Source organism: Thamnophis sirtalis, unplaced genomic scaffold (assembly GCF_051295495.1).
Source record: "Thamnophis sirtalis isolate CommonGarterSnake01/CBP01778 unplaced genomic scaffold, rThaSir2_p1.2 scaffold_6, whole genome shotgun sequence".
Classification (NCBI taxonomy): Eukaryota; Metazoa; Chordata; class Lepidosauria; order Squamata; family Natricidae; genus Thamnophis; species Thamnophis sirtalis.
The window spans coordinates 67,847,724-67,868,563 of NW_028261386.1; positions in this window are offsets into that span (position 1 = coordinate 67,847,724).

Here is a 20,840-nt window from a genome sequence, read left to right on the forward strand (position 1 = left end):
CCTTCAGAAGAACTCTGAATTTACTATCTCATCTGGAGGAAAGGACATCAGGTTTGCAGAGAAAAAGCAGAATATCCTAGAAGAAAGTTACTCTCAGGAACTCTGACCCCATCCCCCCTTCAAACTTGTTACAGAACATAGCCCATAAGGTTTACTGAAATATTATCTCCTCCTGCAACTCCAGGGACTAGAAATACATGCATATAAGCATGCATATAGATGGAAAAGCAATGAAGAATAATACGATTAAAGTAAGTTTAAATAGCCAGATGCACTCTAATAATAAATGACTTTCACCTTTCTTTTCCTCTTGAAAAGTATTTCCAGGCAAGCCTCTTTTTCTCTCTCAGAAAAATAGATATATAATATTCTAAGATAAAGTGTGCCATGTCATTCCAGTTTAACAAAATTGCATCAATCTTATTTTGTAGAGCAATCTTATTTCTTTTTCCCAATAACACTCCAGTTTTGTGATTTTTGCCAAGAATGGATAACAAAACCATTTTTTACTTCCATTCAATCGTGACCGATTCTCAGAAACTGCCTGGACAAGTCGTTTTGCTTTTCTTAGCAAGGATTTTCAGACATGGTTGCCATTCCTTCTTCCTAAGGCCAAGAGAGAGTGACTGGCTCAAGAGAGTGACTTGCAAAGTGTAACCTTTTAGATCATTGTATTGGTTTAATGGAGATTTCATTTCCATTCATTCATTTATTCTGGAGACTGCTTGTTGTCTATTCTTGATTTAGTCCATCTCTTTGGTTCTCCCAATCTGCTAAGAACTGTTACTGACGTTCATGTGAAGAACCATTACAGTTGTCCATCTTTGCTACAAAAGTTTCGATGATCCGATATCATAAATTCCAATGATTTGATTTGGAAAACTATTTTAACCCCACTTTTACAAAATGGAAAGCCATTGCTTGCATCAACTCCTGGGGAAGTAAAAAGGAACAGTAATATACGGTACATTACATTACCAAGAGAACAGTAATGTAATTCAAGAGAGTAATCATAAATTACCTGAAGACAGGGCATACATAGGACAAGTAGAGAGAAGTGGGTAATAATCTGCAAAACACTTCAAAATAGTTATATTTCCATGTTACAAAAATTGAGTTCTTACCCTCTACAAGAATGATGTTAATTTGCCAAGAGAAAACAGTTATTTGCAGATGGTGAGAGATTTTGCGATGCCACACAATTTCTCCCTCCTTTTCCCATTCAAATTCTATAGTTAATTTTGGTTTAAGTTCACCATGCTCAGGAAAACCTGAGAGCCCTTTTTGATACACACTCCTAATTTAATCTAATCAAGTGCTTCAGAAACAGCAAACAGTAAAATTTCCCACTTCTTCCCAGATGTGAGAACGGAAGTATCTTTGCTTTGCCTTCCCCCGCTTAATCCAAATATATGATCCAAATATGTATAATAGCTCTGCTGAGAGGCAAATGCATAAATACATAGTACATTTAAATACATGGAGATAGAAGGTAATAGTTACCACTGCAGTCTTTCTTCCTTAAGCCCCAGTGATGTGCACAGTCCAACAATTTGTAGCATCAATCTAGGGCTTGAGTAAAGGTGTAGAACTTATTGCAGAATGCAGAATCTGAGCTCTTGCAGAATATCTGTGGTTAACTACTTCACATCCAGGTGGCCTTTGTTCAATGACCACAATTGGGACTGGCAACTAAGTCGCTAAGTGAAGCGAATAATATAATAAAATTGTTTTTATTGCTGTCATAACTGCAAAGGTCACTAAACAAGGCAGTCACTAAACAAAGACCATCTGTCATCTGAAAAAAGATGTACACAGGGACTAAATGGGAAGTTACAGCACTAGCAATCAATTCACTTCTTGAGAGGGCAAAGAGACCCACCGATCTCTGAGGGAATTAAGCAGTTCAGCCAATTCAATTATTTTTAAAAAGAGTGTAAAAAGGAATGGTAAAGGTTCCCCTCGCACATATGTGTTAGTTGTTCCCGACTCTAGGGGCTATGCTCATCTCCATTTCAAAGCTGAAGAACCAGCGCTGTCCAAAGATGTCTCCATGGTCACGTGGCCAGCATGACTAAACGCCGAAGGAGCACGGAATGCTGTTACCTTCCCATCAAAGATGGTTCCTATTTTTCTACTTACATTTTTACATGCTTTCAAACTGCTAGGTTGGCAGAAACTGGGGCAAGTAATGGGAGCTCATTCCATTACATGGCGCTAGGGATTCGAACTGCCAAACTGTCGACCTTTCTGATCGACAAGTTCAGCATCTTAGCCTCTGAACCACTGTGTCCTTCGAAAAGAGTGTACATTACTTAGAAAAGGAGGAATTTGGGAGTCATGCTAGGTCAGGATAAAAGTCTGTTCTAAAACCCTCTCCACAGTATCAAACAGTGAAAGAGGAGAACGAGGACAGAAAACCAACAGCACATTTGTTTGCAATACCTACCAACTAATATTCAAAGTCTATCCTTATCTGTGTTAAAAGAAATATCATAACTAGAAGGGGCCCCTAACTATCCTCCATAAATTGTTCTAATTTCTTATCATTTATTCTTGTGGAAGTGAATCACACGACTTAGGTGCTGTGTAAAGAAAATACTTTGATGTGTTCTAATCTCCAACTTTTAATCTTTTGTTTTTCCTTCCTAGTAGTAGATTTCAGCGAATTGCACATTCTGTCCAAAATAATAATAACAATGTCACAGAATAACACAAAAAAGAAGATTGTGTAGAGTTTCAAGCAAAGAATTCACTAAATTAACAGAAATTTTTGAATGGAAATATGGGATTTTTTTTAAAAAAATGACCTACTAAAAAGAGACTTTGATTGGGTTATAGTTAATTAGCTAATGTGAAATATAAATTCTCACATAAAAATATTTAGAAATATACAGTATGATTTCTGCTTGAAATTATATGAAAACGAATTATTTCAATGGAATCCGCACATCTATTCCTAAGCATATTACTTGAAATAGTAATTGCATGTTATTTCCATGTAAGCATATTAAACCTAATTGATTAAAAAAAATTCACACAGAAAAGGACAGATGAATCATCTTCCTTCCAATGTCTTCACACATGAGAATTTCAGGAACACTACACAGACTTAGGATATAATACACACAGTGACAGGTGGAAAACTACAAATAGTGCTGGCATAGAGCTGGAAAAAATGGTGAGACAGATCCAAGGATTTAAAAATGGTTCAGTAGTGGGAATGCAAAAGGCAGAAGAAAAAGCAGTCGGGACTTTACATATAGAATAACTTACTACAGTAACAAGCTTTCACACATGCATACATTTTAAACATCTAAGTTCTGTTTCTATTTCACAGCAGCTTATTATCACTGCCAGCAATGTGAGAAACTGTATTTTTAGTTCCGCTTCAAAGACTCATTCTAAAGGAGATCTATTTTTCTTTCAAACTGCTACTGTAGTGGCTAGTGGCTCTTTTCAAAGGTGTGTCATGCTCTTCAACAACTGACAATTGTTATTACAAAAATTGCAGAGCAGGCAGCAGGTTCGACTGACAAGCTTAATGGAGCTGCTGATTCCCAGGTCAACTTTATACAACCAGCAATTATCTGGGTCTCCATTGGAAAATCAATAACATGCTACATGACTTATAAGGTAGTTTCAAAGGGAATAATAGTAGTAAGAACAAGGAATAAATGGCTTAATGTTGCTGGTTGTTTTTGTTCATACAGCACTTATGACTGCTAGTTTTTTAAGATTGTAACTTGGAAACAATCCATGCATTACTTATTCAATTGCAAGCCACTACTTTTTAAAAAAAAATTGGGAGGATGGAAATAAATAATAAAATAAATAAAGACTCAGTCCCCCATATTAATCAGATCCAACCTTGCATTCCTTGAGATCAGGTGATACAGAAGTGTAGATGGAGCATGTCTAAAAGTGTCAATATGATTATCCAGAAGAGTTTCTGAATTTTACATGCAGCTATCATGTATTTTTTTGACTGCATTCTGTAGGCAAGGTTCAAGGTATGGGTTGCCAGTATTTTGATATTGAATACAGGTAGTCCTCAACATATGACCACAATTGAACCCAAAATGTATGTTGTTTTGCCCCATTGTATGACCTTGCTTGCCACATTGGTTAAGTGAATCACTGCAGCTGTTAAGTTAGTAACCCGGTTGTTAAGTGAATCAGGCTTCCCCATTGACTTTGCTTGTCCGAAGGTCAAAAAAGGTGATCATAAGGATCTTATGACACTACAACCGTTGTAAGTATGAGTCAGTTGCCAAGCACCTGAATTTTGATCACGTGACTGTGAGGATGCTGCAACGGTTGTAAGTGTAAAAAAAAGGTCATAAGCCACTTTTCTTCAGTCCCGTTGTAACTTTGAGCGGTAATTAAATGGACTTTGTAAGTCGAGGACTACCTGTATGTACAGCTGCATGTTACACCTTAAAAGAGGAAATCCATCCTTTTCTTCCAGGGAGCAAGGCTAAGATTTCACCGGTTCTTTTCTTTAAATGTATGGTTCCCCGCCCCCCCGCCCCCCCCGCCCCCCTGGAAAGCAAAATTAGCTTCAGAATCCTTCTTCAGCAGCCTTTCTCAACTTTGGCAACTTTAAAGATCTGCCCAGATGTCTATGGTAGGGTGACCAGACGTCCCGCATTTGGCGGGACAGCCACGCTTTTTCATAAATTTTCCCGCGTCCCGCACGGTTCTTTAAAAAACACATTTTTTTGGCGCTTGCAGCTCCCTCGCTCCCCCACCCATCAGCTGCTAGCTTGCTGGGCTGGCTCATCATTCCGTTCTATCCTACAAATTTAAGCCAGCCCAGCCTGCCGCTCACTGATTGGATTGGCCTGGACTCCAGCCAATCAGTGAGCTGGCTGGGATGGGAAATTTTCAGCACGCAACGTGCTGAAAATTTTCCATCCCAACCAGCTCACTGATTGGCTGGACTCCGCTTAGCTGAACACGCGTGTGCGAGTCTCCATTTCATTTCGTCTTTTGGGGTTGCAACTGTGCTTACTCACTGGTGAGTAATCATGTTATGAATTGGTACCGGTGGGAATCGGGAGGCGCTGGGGGGAGGAGACAGCCCTCCTCTCCTCCTCCTCCCCCTTTGCGAAGTTCATTTCACCTCCTCGCGTCACAGCCAGCGCCTGTGCTGCGCCGCCACGGGCGGCAGAAGCTCCGGAACTGAGTGGAAGTTCTCTGCGCGAGTGAAATAGCCGCCGCCGCTCGCGCAGAGAACTTCCACTCGGTCACAGACTCATGGAGCTTCTGCCGGCGTGGCGGTGCCTGTGCTGCGCGGTTCCCAGCGACCACACAGTGAGTCCACGAGTCGTGGTCGCATCCCGCCGCCCTCCCCTGCGGCTCTCCTGCCGCGGCGTCCGTTTCAGTCGCGCAGAGAACTTCCACTCGCTTCCGGGGCTTGTGCCGCCTGGCAGAAGCCCCGGGACCGAGTGGAAGTTCTCTGTGCGAGGTGAAACGGCCGGCAGCCGCCTCGCTCTCCTGCCGCAGCGTCCGTTTCAGTCGCGCAGAGAACTTCCACTCGCTTCCGGAGCTTGTGCCGCCCGGCAGAAGCCCCGGGAACGAGTGGAAGTTCTCTGCGTGAGGTGAAACGGCCGGCAGCCACCTCGCTCTCCTGCCGCAGCGTCCATTTCAGTCGCGCAGAGAACTTCCACTCGCTTCCGGGGCTTGTGCTGCCCAGCAGAAGCCCCGGGAACGAGTGGAAGTTCTATGCGCGAGGTGAAACGGCTGGCAGCTGCCTCGGTCTCCTGCTGAAGCGTCCGTTTCAGTCGCGCAGAGAACTTCCACTCGCTTCCGGGGCTTGTGCCGCCCGGCAGAAGCCCCGGGAACGAGTGGAAGTTCTCTGCGTGAGGTGAAATGGCCGGCAGCCGCCTCGCTCTCCTGCCGCGGTGTCCGTTTCAGTCGCGCAGAGAACTTCCACTCGCTTCCGGGGCTTGTGCCACCCGGCAGAAGCCCCGGGAACGAGTGGAAGTTCTCTGCGTGAGGTGAAATGGCCGGCAGCCACCTCGTTCTCCTGCGCCCGGTGGCCGTTTCAGTCGCTTCCCTTGTCCGTCTCGATTGCTGGAAACAGTAACAAACGGCGCGTCCGCTCCGCAGCACCCTGACAGCCACCCCAGCCGGCGGCTACTGGGCCTCACTGGAGTCTATTGCAAAACCGCGTTCAGCGCTTTGAGGACCTGAGGCATCTTGGGAAATGCAGTTCCCTATCAGAAAGAATGTAGTAGCTGCGAATTTGTAACAACATAATATAACTTGGTGCTTCGCAGGTTACGAAAATCTCGTTTGATTTGCACACTGTTTTTTAAAAGTTAGATAAAGAAATTATGCTGTGAAAGCAACTAGAAAGCCCCCCCTCCCCTTCCTGTGTGCGAGAAAGGGAAGGAGAGGAAGGAAGGAGGGGGGGAGGAAAAGAAGAAGGGAGGGGGGAGAAGATGGAAGGAGAAAAGATGGATGGAAGGAGAAAGAATGGAAGGAGAAGGAGGAAGATGGAAGAAGAAAGGAAGAAAAAGAAGAAGGGATGGAGAAAAGAGGGAAGGAGGTAGGAAGAAAAGGGGAAGAGAGGGAAAGAGCAGAAAGAGAAAGAGGATGAAGTTGATAGGCAAGAGGAAGGGGGAAGGAAGGAAAAAAGAAAAAGAGGGCGAGAGGAAAGAAGAAAAGATGGAACTAGAAAGGAAAGAAGGGAGGGAGGGAGGAAAGGGGAAGACAGGGAAAGAGCAGAAAGACAGAGAAGGTGAAGGTAGATAGGCAGAAGGAAGGAAGAAGGAAGAAATAGGAAAGGAGGGAAGGAGGAAGGAACAGAAGCGAAGAGGAAGAGAGAAATGGAAAGAGCAGAAAGACAGAGAAGGTAGATAGGCAAAAGAAATGAAGATGAAAGAATAGAAGGAGGAAGGAAGAGAAAAAAGGAGGAAGGGAGTGAGTGAGGAAAGAAGAGGTGAAGGAAGGAGAAAGGAAGGAAGAGAGGGAAAGAGCAGAAGACGGATAAGGTGAAGGTAGATAAGCAAGAGGAATGAAGGAAGAAGTGAGGAGTCTTGAGGAGGGGGAAAACATTTAGTGACCAAAGTTACAATGGCATTGAAAAAAGTGACTGATGACCATTTTTCACACTTAGCGACCGTTGCAGCATCCTCATGGTCACGTGATAAAAATTTTGTTTGGCAACAGATTCATATTTATGCTGGTTTCAGTGTCCTGGGGTGACCTTTTGACAAAAAATAAAATTTTTAATCAAGCGCCCCCCCCCCCGGTCAATGGTGTCCCTCTTTACCAATCTGAAAATCTGGTCACCTTAGCCATGACCCACTAGTGGGCTTTGAGGGTTTGCAACCAGGCCATGGTAATGGCCGGCTCGTGTGTGTGTGTGTCCATGCATATCTTCACTTGCATGAGCTCCAGCCAAGCACATACACACGCTCCATTTAAATGAGCAGTAGGTATGTGTGCATAGTACTTGCACAAATGGAGTGTGTTATATTATATCTATAGTGTCACGTCACAGTACTTTTGACAGTGAATGTATGCCTTTTGGATTCAAGTTCTGTAAAGATGTTGTCCCTTAAAATGGCTTCTACTGTACAGCACAGTGGAGTTGCCATGGTAACGGCTTCACAGTACTCCACAAGGGGCTCCCTCTAATACAGGATTGGGATAAATACATACCCAGACTACCCCGATTTATCAGCTAATTCTAACTATTTTAAGACATGTGGCTAAACATTCAATTTTTACCAGTTTTAATCCTTAACTCAATTTTGGAGAAGGGCTACATCAATTTGGGCCAAGTTGATTTATTTTTAGTAGCTGTAAGATTGTCGTTTGTCCATAATAGGTAAGTGGTCACTGAGAACAAGTGTACATTTATTTCAATAGTGTCAGATACACCAACTGCAGTCTTGACTGTACTAACTTTCAAAACTTGAATAATACTTGGTCAATTACTTTTGAGGAATAATTTTTGAAGAAAACATCGTGTCATTGCCAAAGGATCTAAATTTGGTGCCGTCTTCATATATTGGATTAAATCCCATAGTCCCCTGTCAGTTTGATTTTTGGCAATGCATTATGGAGGCACCAAATTGGAGAACACTAATGTATCCAATGAAGATAGACTTATCAGGAGAGGAGTATGAAATGTTTGAATTGTCAGTCAGTTACATCTTTTTTTTTTTGCTAACTATTTGCATAAATCTTTAAACAAGTATGACTGAATTTGTGGCTATATTTAATTACTAGGTTAGCTTAATTATGACTAGTGTTCACTAAACAGAATACTTTAAACCCGACATGTTAAAAATCGTGCTTCATTTTCTTTTTTGCAGATAAAACTTGCAGATGATTTGGGTATTCCTGTGGAAAAAGCATCCTACATTATGGTGGGACTTGGAGTAAGCAGCATGATTGGTTGTCTTCTGTTTGTAAAAATTTGTGCTATTAAAAATGTCGACCGACTTTTTGTTAACCTGGCATCCATATCATGTGTTGGTAAATTTCACAGTAAGCTTCTGAATGTTTTTTGCCTGAGAAATTATGGTTTTAGACCTAGAAACATCTAGAGTGTCATTTCTTGCACATATGAGTTATATCAGCACAACTACAAGTTAACACTGTGCCTTAAGTTAATTATTGCCAAATCTTCTTGAGGCCATTCGTGTGATGGCTTGAATTCCAGTTCTCACTGGAACATGATGAGTAGAAATTAGGAATTAGGAGAATGGAATCTGACACATGAGGTGGGTTCTCATGGGAGAACCTACTGTATTTTTTGGAGTATAAGATGCACCCTCTTCCCTCAAAAAAGAGGCTGAAAATCTGGGTGTGTCTTATACACTGAATACAGCATTTTTTGCCACCTGAAACCCCACCCCTTTCACCAAAATGGTCGTGTATAGCTTGTAGGAGGCTTTCAGAGAGCTCCTGAGGGCTGGGGAAGGCAGAAATTAGCAAAAAATGAGCCATTCTATGCTCATTTTTGCCCTCCCAGCCCCCAGGAGCACTCTATAAGCTTTCTAATGCCCTTTTTTTGACAAAAAAGGGCCTGTTTTCACAAGAAATGGGCTGTTTTTTGCTCATTTTTTGCCCCCGACCCACTCCCCAGGAACACTCTACAAGCCTCCTAAGGGCTATTCATGACCTTTTTTAAAAAAACAGGCCCGTTTTTGTGAAAAATGGGCCATTTTTGGGCGGTTTGCAGAGTGCAAAAACTTTTTTTAAAATTTGCCTCTTCAAAACCTTGGTGCGTCTTATACTTTGGTGTGTCTTATACTCTGAAAAATACAGTAATTTCTTTATGGCACTCTAGCAGAAGACACTTGGGCACTTGGAGCCAATGCATAGGTTCCTTAATATGAGGCACAGAAGATGCATTACTATCATACTTGAGAAACAAAAATTTTGGTAAGCAGAACTAAAATATTGGAAATTAGCAGTGGCAAAGCCTGATGAGTGCTGTTTTATCTTAGTTTACATTATAGAGTAAATAAATACATTTGGTTCATATTGAAATCTGTGTCCTTCATGTTTTATTTTTCAGGTGTGGCCTACTTTATGATTCCTCATTGCACATCTTTTACACATCTTGTAGCCGTTTGCTCCATTTTGGGATTTTTCAACGCAGGAAACTATGTTCTCCTACCTATCCTTACATTTGATTTGGTGGGAAAAAGAATGCCTGCTGCATGGGGATTTGTGATGGCTGTCAATGCAATTAGCTGTTTTGGTCCACTCTTGGCAGGTAAACCAGTTAATGCAATTTGTCTGTAAAAAACACTGAGCCTGGAGAAAACTATACTGCTAATGTGTCCAAGAACTGACTCTTCCCAAGGCCTGCCTGAGTATTTATTTGCTTATTATATTTGTATGCCTGCAAATCTCACAAATATGGCATACAGCAGTGAATTAAAAAGAAAAACCAATAAATATTTAAAAACAGTCATGTTTCAAAACAATAAAATGGCACCCAAGCAAGGGGAATGATATGAGCCACAGTAAGATAGCTGTCAGTGTTCCAAATATCATCCAAAATTAAATCAGAGTCCAAGGCAGAATATTCCTCAAAGTTCCAATTTATTAAGAGAGACATGTTGGCACATATGTAGAAAGCTGAATCTGAAAGCTTCCTGGGTTTCCGCACCCAGTTGAAAGTTCACAATCTTGCCTCCACACCCACAAGTCCATCACATGGTCCAATATTCCACTGCCATGCTGGCAGTTTCACCCATCCAGTTCCGGTCAGGCTCAGAGAGGTAGAGAACAAAAGATGACCTTGGCTTCCTAGAAAGGAATTTTATTTTGATAACAATACATTCTACTTCTAACTATTCCCCCTCCCAATTCCCTACTAATGAAACAGCATAGTAGAAAAGAATATTAGTGTGGCAGGCCAAAGATCCTAAAAGGAATCGGCTGCAGGCCTGACAATAGCATCACAGGATTTCCCCAGTCTGCTAGGACCCCCAGGTCTGATGGTACAGCCAGGTCCTGAGGGACTTGAATATTGAACAGGATGGACTTTGCCTCACTTCTGGGGGTAAAATATCTCAAAATGGGAGTGCCACACCAAAGACAGTCTGCCTTCTGAGACCCAAGTTTAATTCCCTAATAGTTGGGACATGCAGCCTGCTTTCTCTGGTAGGACAAGCACATATAATGAGGAAGAAGCAGTCCCTCAGATCTCTCTTCCCCAACTACTCTCACCTGGAATCAGCCCCAGAGAAAGGAAGTGAAATGGAGCAGCACTCTTATCGCCCACCCTCAATCAAACTCAATCCAGAAGGACTCCATGGTCAATGGTATCAAAAACTGCAGAGAGGTCAAACAGGGCAAGGATGGATGCCTCACCCCCATCTCACGCTTGCCTGGCTTCTTGAGGAGCAGGTGAGGCAAACTGACCATCGCTAAAACCTACTTACATAATCCCCTGAACCAGTTTAATCAGCAAAGAGGGGCATGGATCTAAAGAACGGGGCTGAGCTTACAGCCCCAAAGACCCTGTCCATTTCCTCTGGTCAGACAGGTCCATTCCTGTTCAGATAACGGCAATATTCCTTGCTAGGTATTTCCACTGGTTCTGCAACAAGGCCAGCGTCCACTTGGTTCTCTGAGCCCCTCTTAACCCCTCTTAGCTGCTCAGGAGCCCAGAAGGACACATGCCCACCCAGAACAGAGTGGCAGGACACAATAGGGTCTGCACATAATAAGAATAGAGACTTAATGATGCTTTGCCATACTTACCACCACTAGTTAGGTCTTTTTTCCTCTTTCTTTTCTATGTATGCCTATATAGGTACTCCTTGTTTAATGACTACTCATTTAGCAACCATTTGAACTTATGACAGCACTGAACAAGGGTAGTTACAATGGGACTTCGTACCTACAACCATTGTAGCATCTTGCAGTCATGTGATAAGAATTTCTCTGGCTGGCTGCTCACAAAGTCAGTGGGGAAGCCAGCAGGAAGTCAGAAGCTATGCTCATAAGAGGTTCTCGCTTAACGAACTGCACAGTTCTCACTTAACATTGGTAACTGGGGATTGCAAGAACTGTTGCAGCTAAGTGGTATGGTCGCTATTTTTTTATATAAAACTATGTTGCTAAATTATGGCGTTTTCAATTCCAATTAGCAGTTAAGCAAGGACCAGCTGAATAGCTTTTGGGATCAGGAAAGTATATGCTGTGACTACTTAAATCTTTTTGATACTGGAATGTATGGTATCATTTGAAAGAAAATTCTGTTTTGGGAAAGGAAGCACAAAAGTAAACAACATATTTTTGTTTCAGGTGTAATGTATGATACATATGGCAATTATACCATTGCCTTGCTAGTAACTGGGGTTTGCACTATTGGAGCAGCTATCATAGTTACTTTAATACCCTCGTTGCAAACATCATCAGTCCAGGCAACAAAAAACTACATTAATGCTTCTGTATGTGTAATAACCAATACCATCGTGCCTTGGCAATCTCCAAGTATTTCATTAGGGGTAAGGAATATTTAATGACATTTCTTTCTCTAAACAAGAAAATTTCTTTCGTCTTCTTTTTCTTCCTCCTCCTCCTCCTTTGGTAGTATGTGTTCTGTACTAACCTGATCTTTGATAGGCATTTTATCACAATGACCCTTTCAGTTATTAGCATTTCTATTGACAGGTGGTAGAGAAATTAATATAGAATCTTCATCACGGTCTTCGTGATTTGCTCAAACAGGATGTGCCAGCTACATGAAGACTCATTCAAAACTCTCAGAGTTTAGAGGTTTTGGCATGAACCCTTGCCCTTTGTGTGGTTCCAGCTATTTTTTAGAAAAAATGCATCACAAGCAACATATTTGGCTAATTTCTCTGGAGATTCCCCCCCCAATTCTGTTATTTTCTTCATTTCATTCGTTCCTAGACAAATGCAAAGTATAAAAAGTACAGTTTCATTGCCGTTTGCCTTTAAGATACTTAAGGCCCTTTTAATAAATTCCAATAGTAGGGAGTAACCCACTCTGAAATACCTTATACCCCTTTTGTCTGGGAAAAGGCTGCATTACACAGGCTGTTAAAAAATATCAGATGTTCATAAAGGAGACCTGATATAATTACTCTTTCTGTCAGAAATTCATTGGATACAGTACTAAAGCTGTTGAAACCATAGCAGCTGAATGTCTAGATTGAGGCCTCAGTCCCCATCTGTCTCAAAAACTGTATACTTAGTTCTTGTTTAGTGACCACAGTTAGGACCAGCAACTCAGTCATTAAGTGAAGTAGTTGCTAAATGGAGAATTATGTGACGGTTTTTGCATATGATTTTACTTGAGCCTTCCTGCTTACAATATCAGAAGAATACAACTCTAGTTGTATGGTTGGGAAGGTCCCCAAATTTGATACTTGAGGAAGCTGGGTAAAAGGTTGGATCTTATAGTCCCTTTCCCTCACTCCAGTGCCCTCTGGAATGCTTGTCTTCATGCTGCAATAATTAGGAGGAGGAAATGAACAGATGCTTTAGATATTTACAATCTTTAGAGAGGAAGTGATTACAAGACAGTAAGGCTTGAGTTTTGGTTTGGGATCACAATTCTTACAAGCTGATTTAGGATGTTGGGAATTATAATAATCTCTATATATATTTTAAAATGGTCCCAAAGCAGAGTTTGAAGGCTATGTGGAAGGATGGTTTATAGCTAATGAATCCAAAGATTATTTAAATCATAGATTTCAAAAGGAATATGAGTGATCATGATAATAGATGATAAGACTTTTAAAATCAGATGTACACTGTCTTTATCTCAGATACATAGTGTGTATTCAGATTACGAGAGGAAATGGAAGAATGCTGTTGAACTGCCATCATTAATACTGTCTTTCATAATACATTTTTTGTTACAGAGTGTTACTTCCTCATTCACAATATCTATGATACCTCCTGCAGCAAGTTTCTCACTCCAGTTAGAAGGACTCAGGATGAAATACTTTCAAAGCATACTAAAGTCAGATACAACATCTGTTAAGATGACGTCAGAACCTAGGACCTCTATGGGTACTGTGGAATATATGAAGGCTTTCCCGGATCAAGAGAACGATACAGCTGAGGGGAAATCAGAATTAGCATCTGTTCAAAGTCAAACTTCAATCTCCATGACCCAAGACCTACCCATACCTTGTAAAAAAGAAGATGTAGTGGTCTTGCATGAGTATGAAAGTGATGAGGAACCTGAAATTACAATTGAGGTAAGGCCTGGACAGGAGTTAACCGTGCCAGAACAACTCATGAAAAAGGAAAGGTATGGACAAGAGCTAACCGTGCCAAAACTATTCATGAAAAGGGAAAGGTCAGACTCTAAACAATTGGAGCATTTTCCTCACAGAAAACAATATGGGGTGGTTTTCTTAGATGAGTATGAAGGAGATGATGAGGAAGATGAAATTGCAACTGGGGTAAAGCCTGGACAAGAGCTAACCGTGCCAAAACTATTCATGAAACGGGAAAGGTCAGACTCTAAACAATTGGAGCGTTTTCCTCACAGAAAACAAGATGGGGTGGCTTTCTTAGATGAGTATGAAGGAGATGAAGAAGAAGCTGAAATTGCAACTGGGGTAAAGCCTGGACAAGAGCTAACCGTGCCAAAACTATTCATGAAAAGGGAAAGGTCAGACTCTAAACAGTTGGAGCGTTTTCCTCATAGAAAAGAAGATGGCGTGGCTTTTTTAGATGACTTTATTGGTGATGAGGAAGAGCAGTTGAGATATGTGCCTTCTGCCTCTCACAAAAAAGAAGATGAGTTGATGGTGGAGGATCTGGATGTCCCTTATGATTATCAAGAGCAGCTTAAGAGCACAGCTACACTGAATCCAACTGAAGAAAATAAAACTTCTACATCATTGAAAGACTCTGGAAAGACTTCCCCACAGAAAGAGCAATGATGTGATATTTGCTAAAGATGAAGTTAGCAATTTACCGTCATAAGAGAGGAAATAGCAATAGTAGTACTATTAGTATTTAGGATTAAGTAACATTAGCATTATTAGCATTAGCATTATTAACATTATTAACATTATTATTAGTAGTAGTATTAACAGCATTTGATCTAGCACATCTGCATGACTTCCTAGTAGCAATTTCTTTGTGTTATTCTGTATACTTTTTCATGATTGTTTACCTAGCTTTTACAAATGTTTCTGAAATAATTGTTTATTTTTCATTATTTTATAACTTAGATGTACAAACAATTTGAAAAGAACTGAATTTTAAATTATTTATGCTTTGTAGCTAAATTGAGTTGAGACCATCTTCCTATGCAAGACGAAATATGTAGCTCTAACCTTTATCTTCCTTTTTTGCTACTGCACAATAGGACTATTCTTTTTTTTTCAACTTTAAATGTTTTATTCATTTTCATTTTCAATTTTGTACATTCACTTATATACTGGATATTTACAATAATAATAATAAGAAAAGAAAAACCCCAACCTAAACACAACTCATAAACCCAACCTATCACTTTCATACACCCCTTCTTCTCCCCCTCCAACTTTCCTTTCTCCCTCCAACGATCACCCCTCCTACTTCCCTTTCCCCTCCTGCCTTCCTTTCTCGCCTTCCTCACCCTCCTTCCCCTCTCATCCTCCTTACATTCCCCTCTTCCTCCCTCCTTACTTCTCCCTCTTCCTTTCCTCTACTTCTCACTATGGTGCATTTCTCTATTCCTTAATCTATTCAGTTATGCTAAAAAGAAAAAAGAAAGGAAAAAAAATAAAAAGAAAAAAAAGAGAAAAATAAAAAGAAAAGATAAGGATCAACAGTATACAAGTGTATTCTTCTTATTCTATATATTGAAACTATATCTCCACCCACCCACCCACCCCCAATGAACCCCCCTCCCTAACCCCCTCCGACTTCCCAGGTCCCACACCCGGCACAGTTCAGTACCATTCACCTTCAAAATATCTTATTAACAATAATAATGAAAATAAAATAAAAAGAACACTCCGAAAAAGAAAAAAAAACGAAAAAGTAAATAAAAAAAATTAAAAAATCTTTTGCATTATGCTCAGCCTCCCATCATTCTTAAAATTTAAACAGTGTGAATCATTCCATTTATATTTTGTCCTCGTCCCTTACTTCTTTGATATTTACCCCCATCTTCCTGTGGACTCTCCAGATAGCCTTTCTTAACCTTATATTCAAATATTAGTTTATACAAAAATCAATTTATCTTCAAATACAGAGCAGTCTAATCATACTTTCGCTACTCATCTTCCTACCCTTCGTTTCACGTCTCCATTCCTCCCAAGCCCAAATTGCATAAGATTAGGATCTCGCTCTTCACTTTAAAATCCTGAGCTTTTTATGTTATACTTCAAGCATGTAAATCCGTAAAATGTGTGCCCAAAATCCATACCAGTTCGTTCAATCCCAAGATCCCTTCATCAATATCCCGCTCCACCTTCCTTTCTGCCCCACTCCTCCCAACTCCATTCATCCCAAACCGCAATTCAAATAAATCTTAGTCCCCGCTTTCCTCACAGAAAACACTTCATGCGCAGTTTGGATTGAGATTCAAATAAGTCTTGTAAAAGTCCCGTATAATATCTGTCTAGAATAAGCAATGCTTCTTTCCATTCCTCATCAGTACACAGCTTTACCATTTCATACCAAACAGAAATCCTAAAGTTTTAATCAGTCCAAAAACTTAGAAAGTATTTTAAAGACATCGCTGGATCTATATTCTTTACTTTTCTGCCCTTTCGGAAAGAGAAGGCTACCCTCTCCCTTATAACCACGTGTCCCGCTGCTTTGAAAATATGACTAAATCCTCAGTTTCCACTCTTCTGCCTCTCCAGTAGGGGGGAACAACTCCCTCCTTCTTGTAACCAAGTGACTTGCTGCTTGTCTTTCCTTCACCTTGTCCTTCCGCATTTCCGAGTGAGTCAAGAAGCCCCACCTTCAGAGTTTTATAATAAAAGTCCCGAGCTTCCGAAACAGAATTAATACGAAATCTTTGATTTTCAAATGTAACTGTGATTCCAACTGGAGCTTCCCATTTATACTGTATTTGACGATTTCTAAGTTCTTGGGTTAAGAAAGTATAGCCTCTCCTTGCTTGCAACATCTGGAGCGGGATCTCTTTAAAGACAAACAAATCATGGCCATCGATTCGGAGCCTGTTATTGTAAAACTTTTGAGTAATCGCATTTCTGGATTCTCTTGTGAAAAAGTATATAATTATGTCTCTTGGAAGCTGTCGTTGCTCTGCTACACGCGAATTCTGGCGATAGATTTTTCGAATATTCCAATCAAAATTGAGTCCCGGACCTCCCACCGCTTGGCTGAAAGCTTCTACAAACGTCTGTTTCAAGTTCTCTCCTTTCTTTTCGGGCAGTCCTCTGACTCTTATTGCAGACGCCTTTCTGTTATAATTTATCATTGTAAGTTGTGTTTGAGTATTTCTAATCTCTTGTTGTAATGCTTGGATATTAGAAGTCAAATTAAAATTAGCCTCCTCCAAAGTTTCCAGTTTAGTCTCCATTTCTTCGATATAATCTGTCAAAGTAGACGTAACTTCAAACATATCCGCCTTTATTTGGGCAATTTTAGTCTGTATTTTATCGCATAAATCCAGCACAAATTCTTTAATTTCTTTTTTAAAGTCATTAATTATTTGAAAGAAAAGCTCCTGTGTCAAGGAATCTCCAGTAGGTGGTGTAGGAGACAAAGGCAGCGATTTACTAACAAGTTCTTTAAGCACATGCGGGGGGGATTTTTTTGCCTGCTTAGACCTGGTAGGCATTATAGATAAAAGCTGAGAATAAACAGATAAACAGTGTCTTCACCTGGTCAGTTCTCAATAAATTATTTGTAGATTTTGCTTGTTAATGAGTAGCAGTCTCCGGGGAGATAAAGCCAGTTAATTACGTCATCAATCACCAACACAGTAAAAACGCCATTTTGTATCCCAATTGCACAAAGAAGTTTCAAAGGAAAAACTAGGCTGGTATTTAGATAGTTATAAAAAAAAAATCACAGGAGTGAGACCCGCTCGTTAGCTTTAAGTTGCTTTAAACAATTTATCATTGTCCTGAGTGGGGGGGTCGCCCGTCTAGGGCTGCAAAAAGGCAGCTGCGAGGAACTGGCTGGAGATAAGAGCTCAGTTACGCTGGATCTCTTCTCCGTTCGCAGCCCAAAAAAAAAAGAAAGGGGGCTGTGAACTACGAATAAATCCTAGCACCTGAGCTTCTGCCTGCCCCTTTCTGCCAGAAAGGGGTGATATCTATTGATCTTAATTAGATATACAGACCAGAACTCTGAGAGGGGCTCCGTTGAGCTCCTTCGGCGACAGACTCCTCCCACAGGAAGCCCACAATAGGACTATTCTAAGTGTCAAATTTTGTTCATCATATGGTGCACATATTCAGCTAATTTAAGGTGACCAGACTCCCGATTTTCACGGGACAATCACGCTTTTGCACAATTTGTCCCGTGTCCCGGGACATTCTTAAAAACTTCCCGATTTTTGTGACCGGACCCGGAAGTAAGCCTGCCCTGCCCCCAGCCCTGTATACCCATCCCAGCCGGCTGGTATTTTGTTCCTTCTGTCTCCCCATTGCTCAGAAAAGCAACTTCGGGAAGGTCCTTTGCTAGCAGGCAGGTTCTAGAACGCCTGCAGCCACCAAAGGACCTTCCCAGAGTTGCTTTTCTGAGCAACGGGGAGACAGAAGGGACGCAATCTCCTTTCATTCTCCCTCTGCCTCATTCACTTGTGCAGGCAGCAGAAAACGAAAGAAAATCTCATAGCCGAGAACAAAGGAGCCTGCAGCCTCCTTCATTCAAATGTTCAGGAGCGGGGATGGGGGGGGGGCTTTCTCGCATGCCTTCTTTCTCTGAAGCCACGCTGGATTCAGCAAACTGGGCAGCGTGTGCCCTTGGGATTGTGCAACAGCCGAAGAACAGGAGGCAAGAATTCGGGTGCTGCACAAGGCCACGGGCACGCCCTATCCTCTTCTCTCTGATAGCCGCCTGGTTAAAAAGGAGGTGGCAACTCTGCTGGGTCGGAGCCCATCCAGGAAGACGAGGAACACAAGGGGGATCCCTCCCCCTGCAGATAGGCTCCAGACCAGCAGAGCCTCCTCCTCCTTTTTAACCAGGCGGCTATCAGAGAGAAGAGGGCAGCTTGTGCCCATGGGCTTATGCAGCAGCCAAAGATCACCTGGTTAAAAAGGAGGAAGAGGAGGCTCCACTAGTCCAGAGCCCATCTGCGGGGGCAGGAATCCCCCTCGCATTCCTCATCTTCCTCGATGGGCTCCTCCTCCTTTTTAACCAGGTGGCTATCAGAGAGAGGAGGGCAGTGCAAAGGAGGAGCAGAACGGCCTTAATCATGTCGAGCTGCCCAGTCAAAAAACCCTTTCCTTCTGTAGAAAAGAAAAGAGGGGTGTGAATTCGAGAGACTGACTGAAAGAGGGAATCTTCAGCCAGGGCACCCTTTGCTCCGCCACAGCAACCTTTTCAAGCAGGATCAGACTAGTTTGAAAGCTCGCCTTCTATTTCGGCGGGGAAATTCCCTGCCGCCTAGGCTCCATCCCGCAGAAAAAATCCCCTTCGCCAAAGCTCGAGAGGCAAGCGCTGCCTCCGCCTGCCAGAATCTCTGGAGAGAACTTTGCAACTAGCTAAGGAGTGGCGAGCAGCGGACTTGAGCATTTGCACACATTCAGCCAAGGTCCTGCTGAGCCCCGCAACTTTGGACGACCCTATGGATTTTACGATGGATGTGCACCCCTGGGAGGTGCTGAAGAAAGACAGGCAGCTCAGCCTGATCCAGGACGACAGGCGTGACACACACACAGAGTGGGAAACACACACACACACACACACACACAGGGAGGGAGGGAGGAGAGACACACAGAGAGAGAGACACACAGAGAGGCAGATACACAGAGAGAATGACAGAGAGAGAGAGACGGAGGGAGATAGAGACAAAGAGCCACACAGAGTGAGAGAGAAACAGATACAGAGAGAGGGGGGGGATTTAAGAAACTTCAGAGTGAATCCAAGAAGAGGGAAGAGATGGAGGACTGGCTTTTTGCTCTGATTTCTGAGCCCCCAGCTGTTAGTGATGGAGAGGACAGCTCATTCTGTGGCGTTTTTAAAAAGTCCTGTTTTTTTTTTTTTTAGCACAAAAGGAAAAATCTGCAAAAAGTCACAGGTAGCCCCTGGGATTGTTCCTCGCAAAGCATCATGGTCGCAGAGAATGCAAATGAAGGTGTTTATCTCCCCGCCCGTGTCCTTCTATTCAAATCAGAGTCATGATGAGTCCCATTCAGAGGGCGGAGGGGCGCTGTGCTTTTTTGTTTTGTTTTACCTATGTTCTCACAACTATGCAAAGGTGGGTTTTGTGCTACAAGGATCTTTCTTTCTTTCTCTGTCTGTGGTTCCGATTGCAGTTCCTTCGGATTAAAGCACCATTTCTCATTCCTTGCAAAATGGCAGAGCTGCCTCCCTCCCCACTTTCCTTGCAGCACCCTCGGTTGCAAAATGTTCCCCTGATTTGGTTTATAAGTTCGCAGCAATGCAATCCAACAAATAGGAAAGTTTTAATAAGATCTACTGACTTTATTTGGTCTCTGCTGCCCCCCACCCCACCCCCTTAGCCCTTGGGTTTTGTCCCCTCCCAAGGAGAGAGTGGGAAGGAGAGGAAGGAAGGAAGGAAGGAGGGGGGAAGGAAAAGAAGAAGGGGGGGAGAAGATGGAAGGAGAAAAGATGGAAGGAGAAAGAATAGAAGGAGGAAGGAGAAGGAGGAAGATGGAAGAAGAAAGGAAGGAAGAAAAAGAAGAAGGGAGAGAGAAAAGAGGGAAGGAGGTAGGAAGAGAAGGGGAAGAGGGAAAGAGCAGAAAGGTAAAGAGAATGAAGTTGATAGGCAAGAGGAAGGAGGAAGGAAGGAAGGAAGAAAGAAAAAGGGAGAGAGAGGCAAGAGGAAGGAGGAAGGAAGGAAGAAAGAAAAAGGGAGAGAGAGGCAAGAGGAAGGAGGAAGGAAGGAAGAAAGAAAAAGGGAGAGAGAGGAAAGAAGAAAAGATGGAACTAGAAAGGAAAGAAGGGAGGGAGGAAAGGGGAAGACAGGGAAAGAGCAGAAAGACAGAGAAGGTGAAGGTAGATAGGCAGAAGGAAGGAAGAAGGAAGAAATAGGAAGGAGGGAAGGAGAAAGGATGGAAGGAGGAAGGAACAGAAGCGAAGGGGAAGAGAGATAGAAAGAGCAGAAAGACAGAGAAGGTAGATAGGCAAAAGAAAGGAAGCTGAAAGAATGGAAGGAGGAAGGAAGAGAAAAAGAGGAAGGGAGTGAGTGAGGAAAGAGAGGA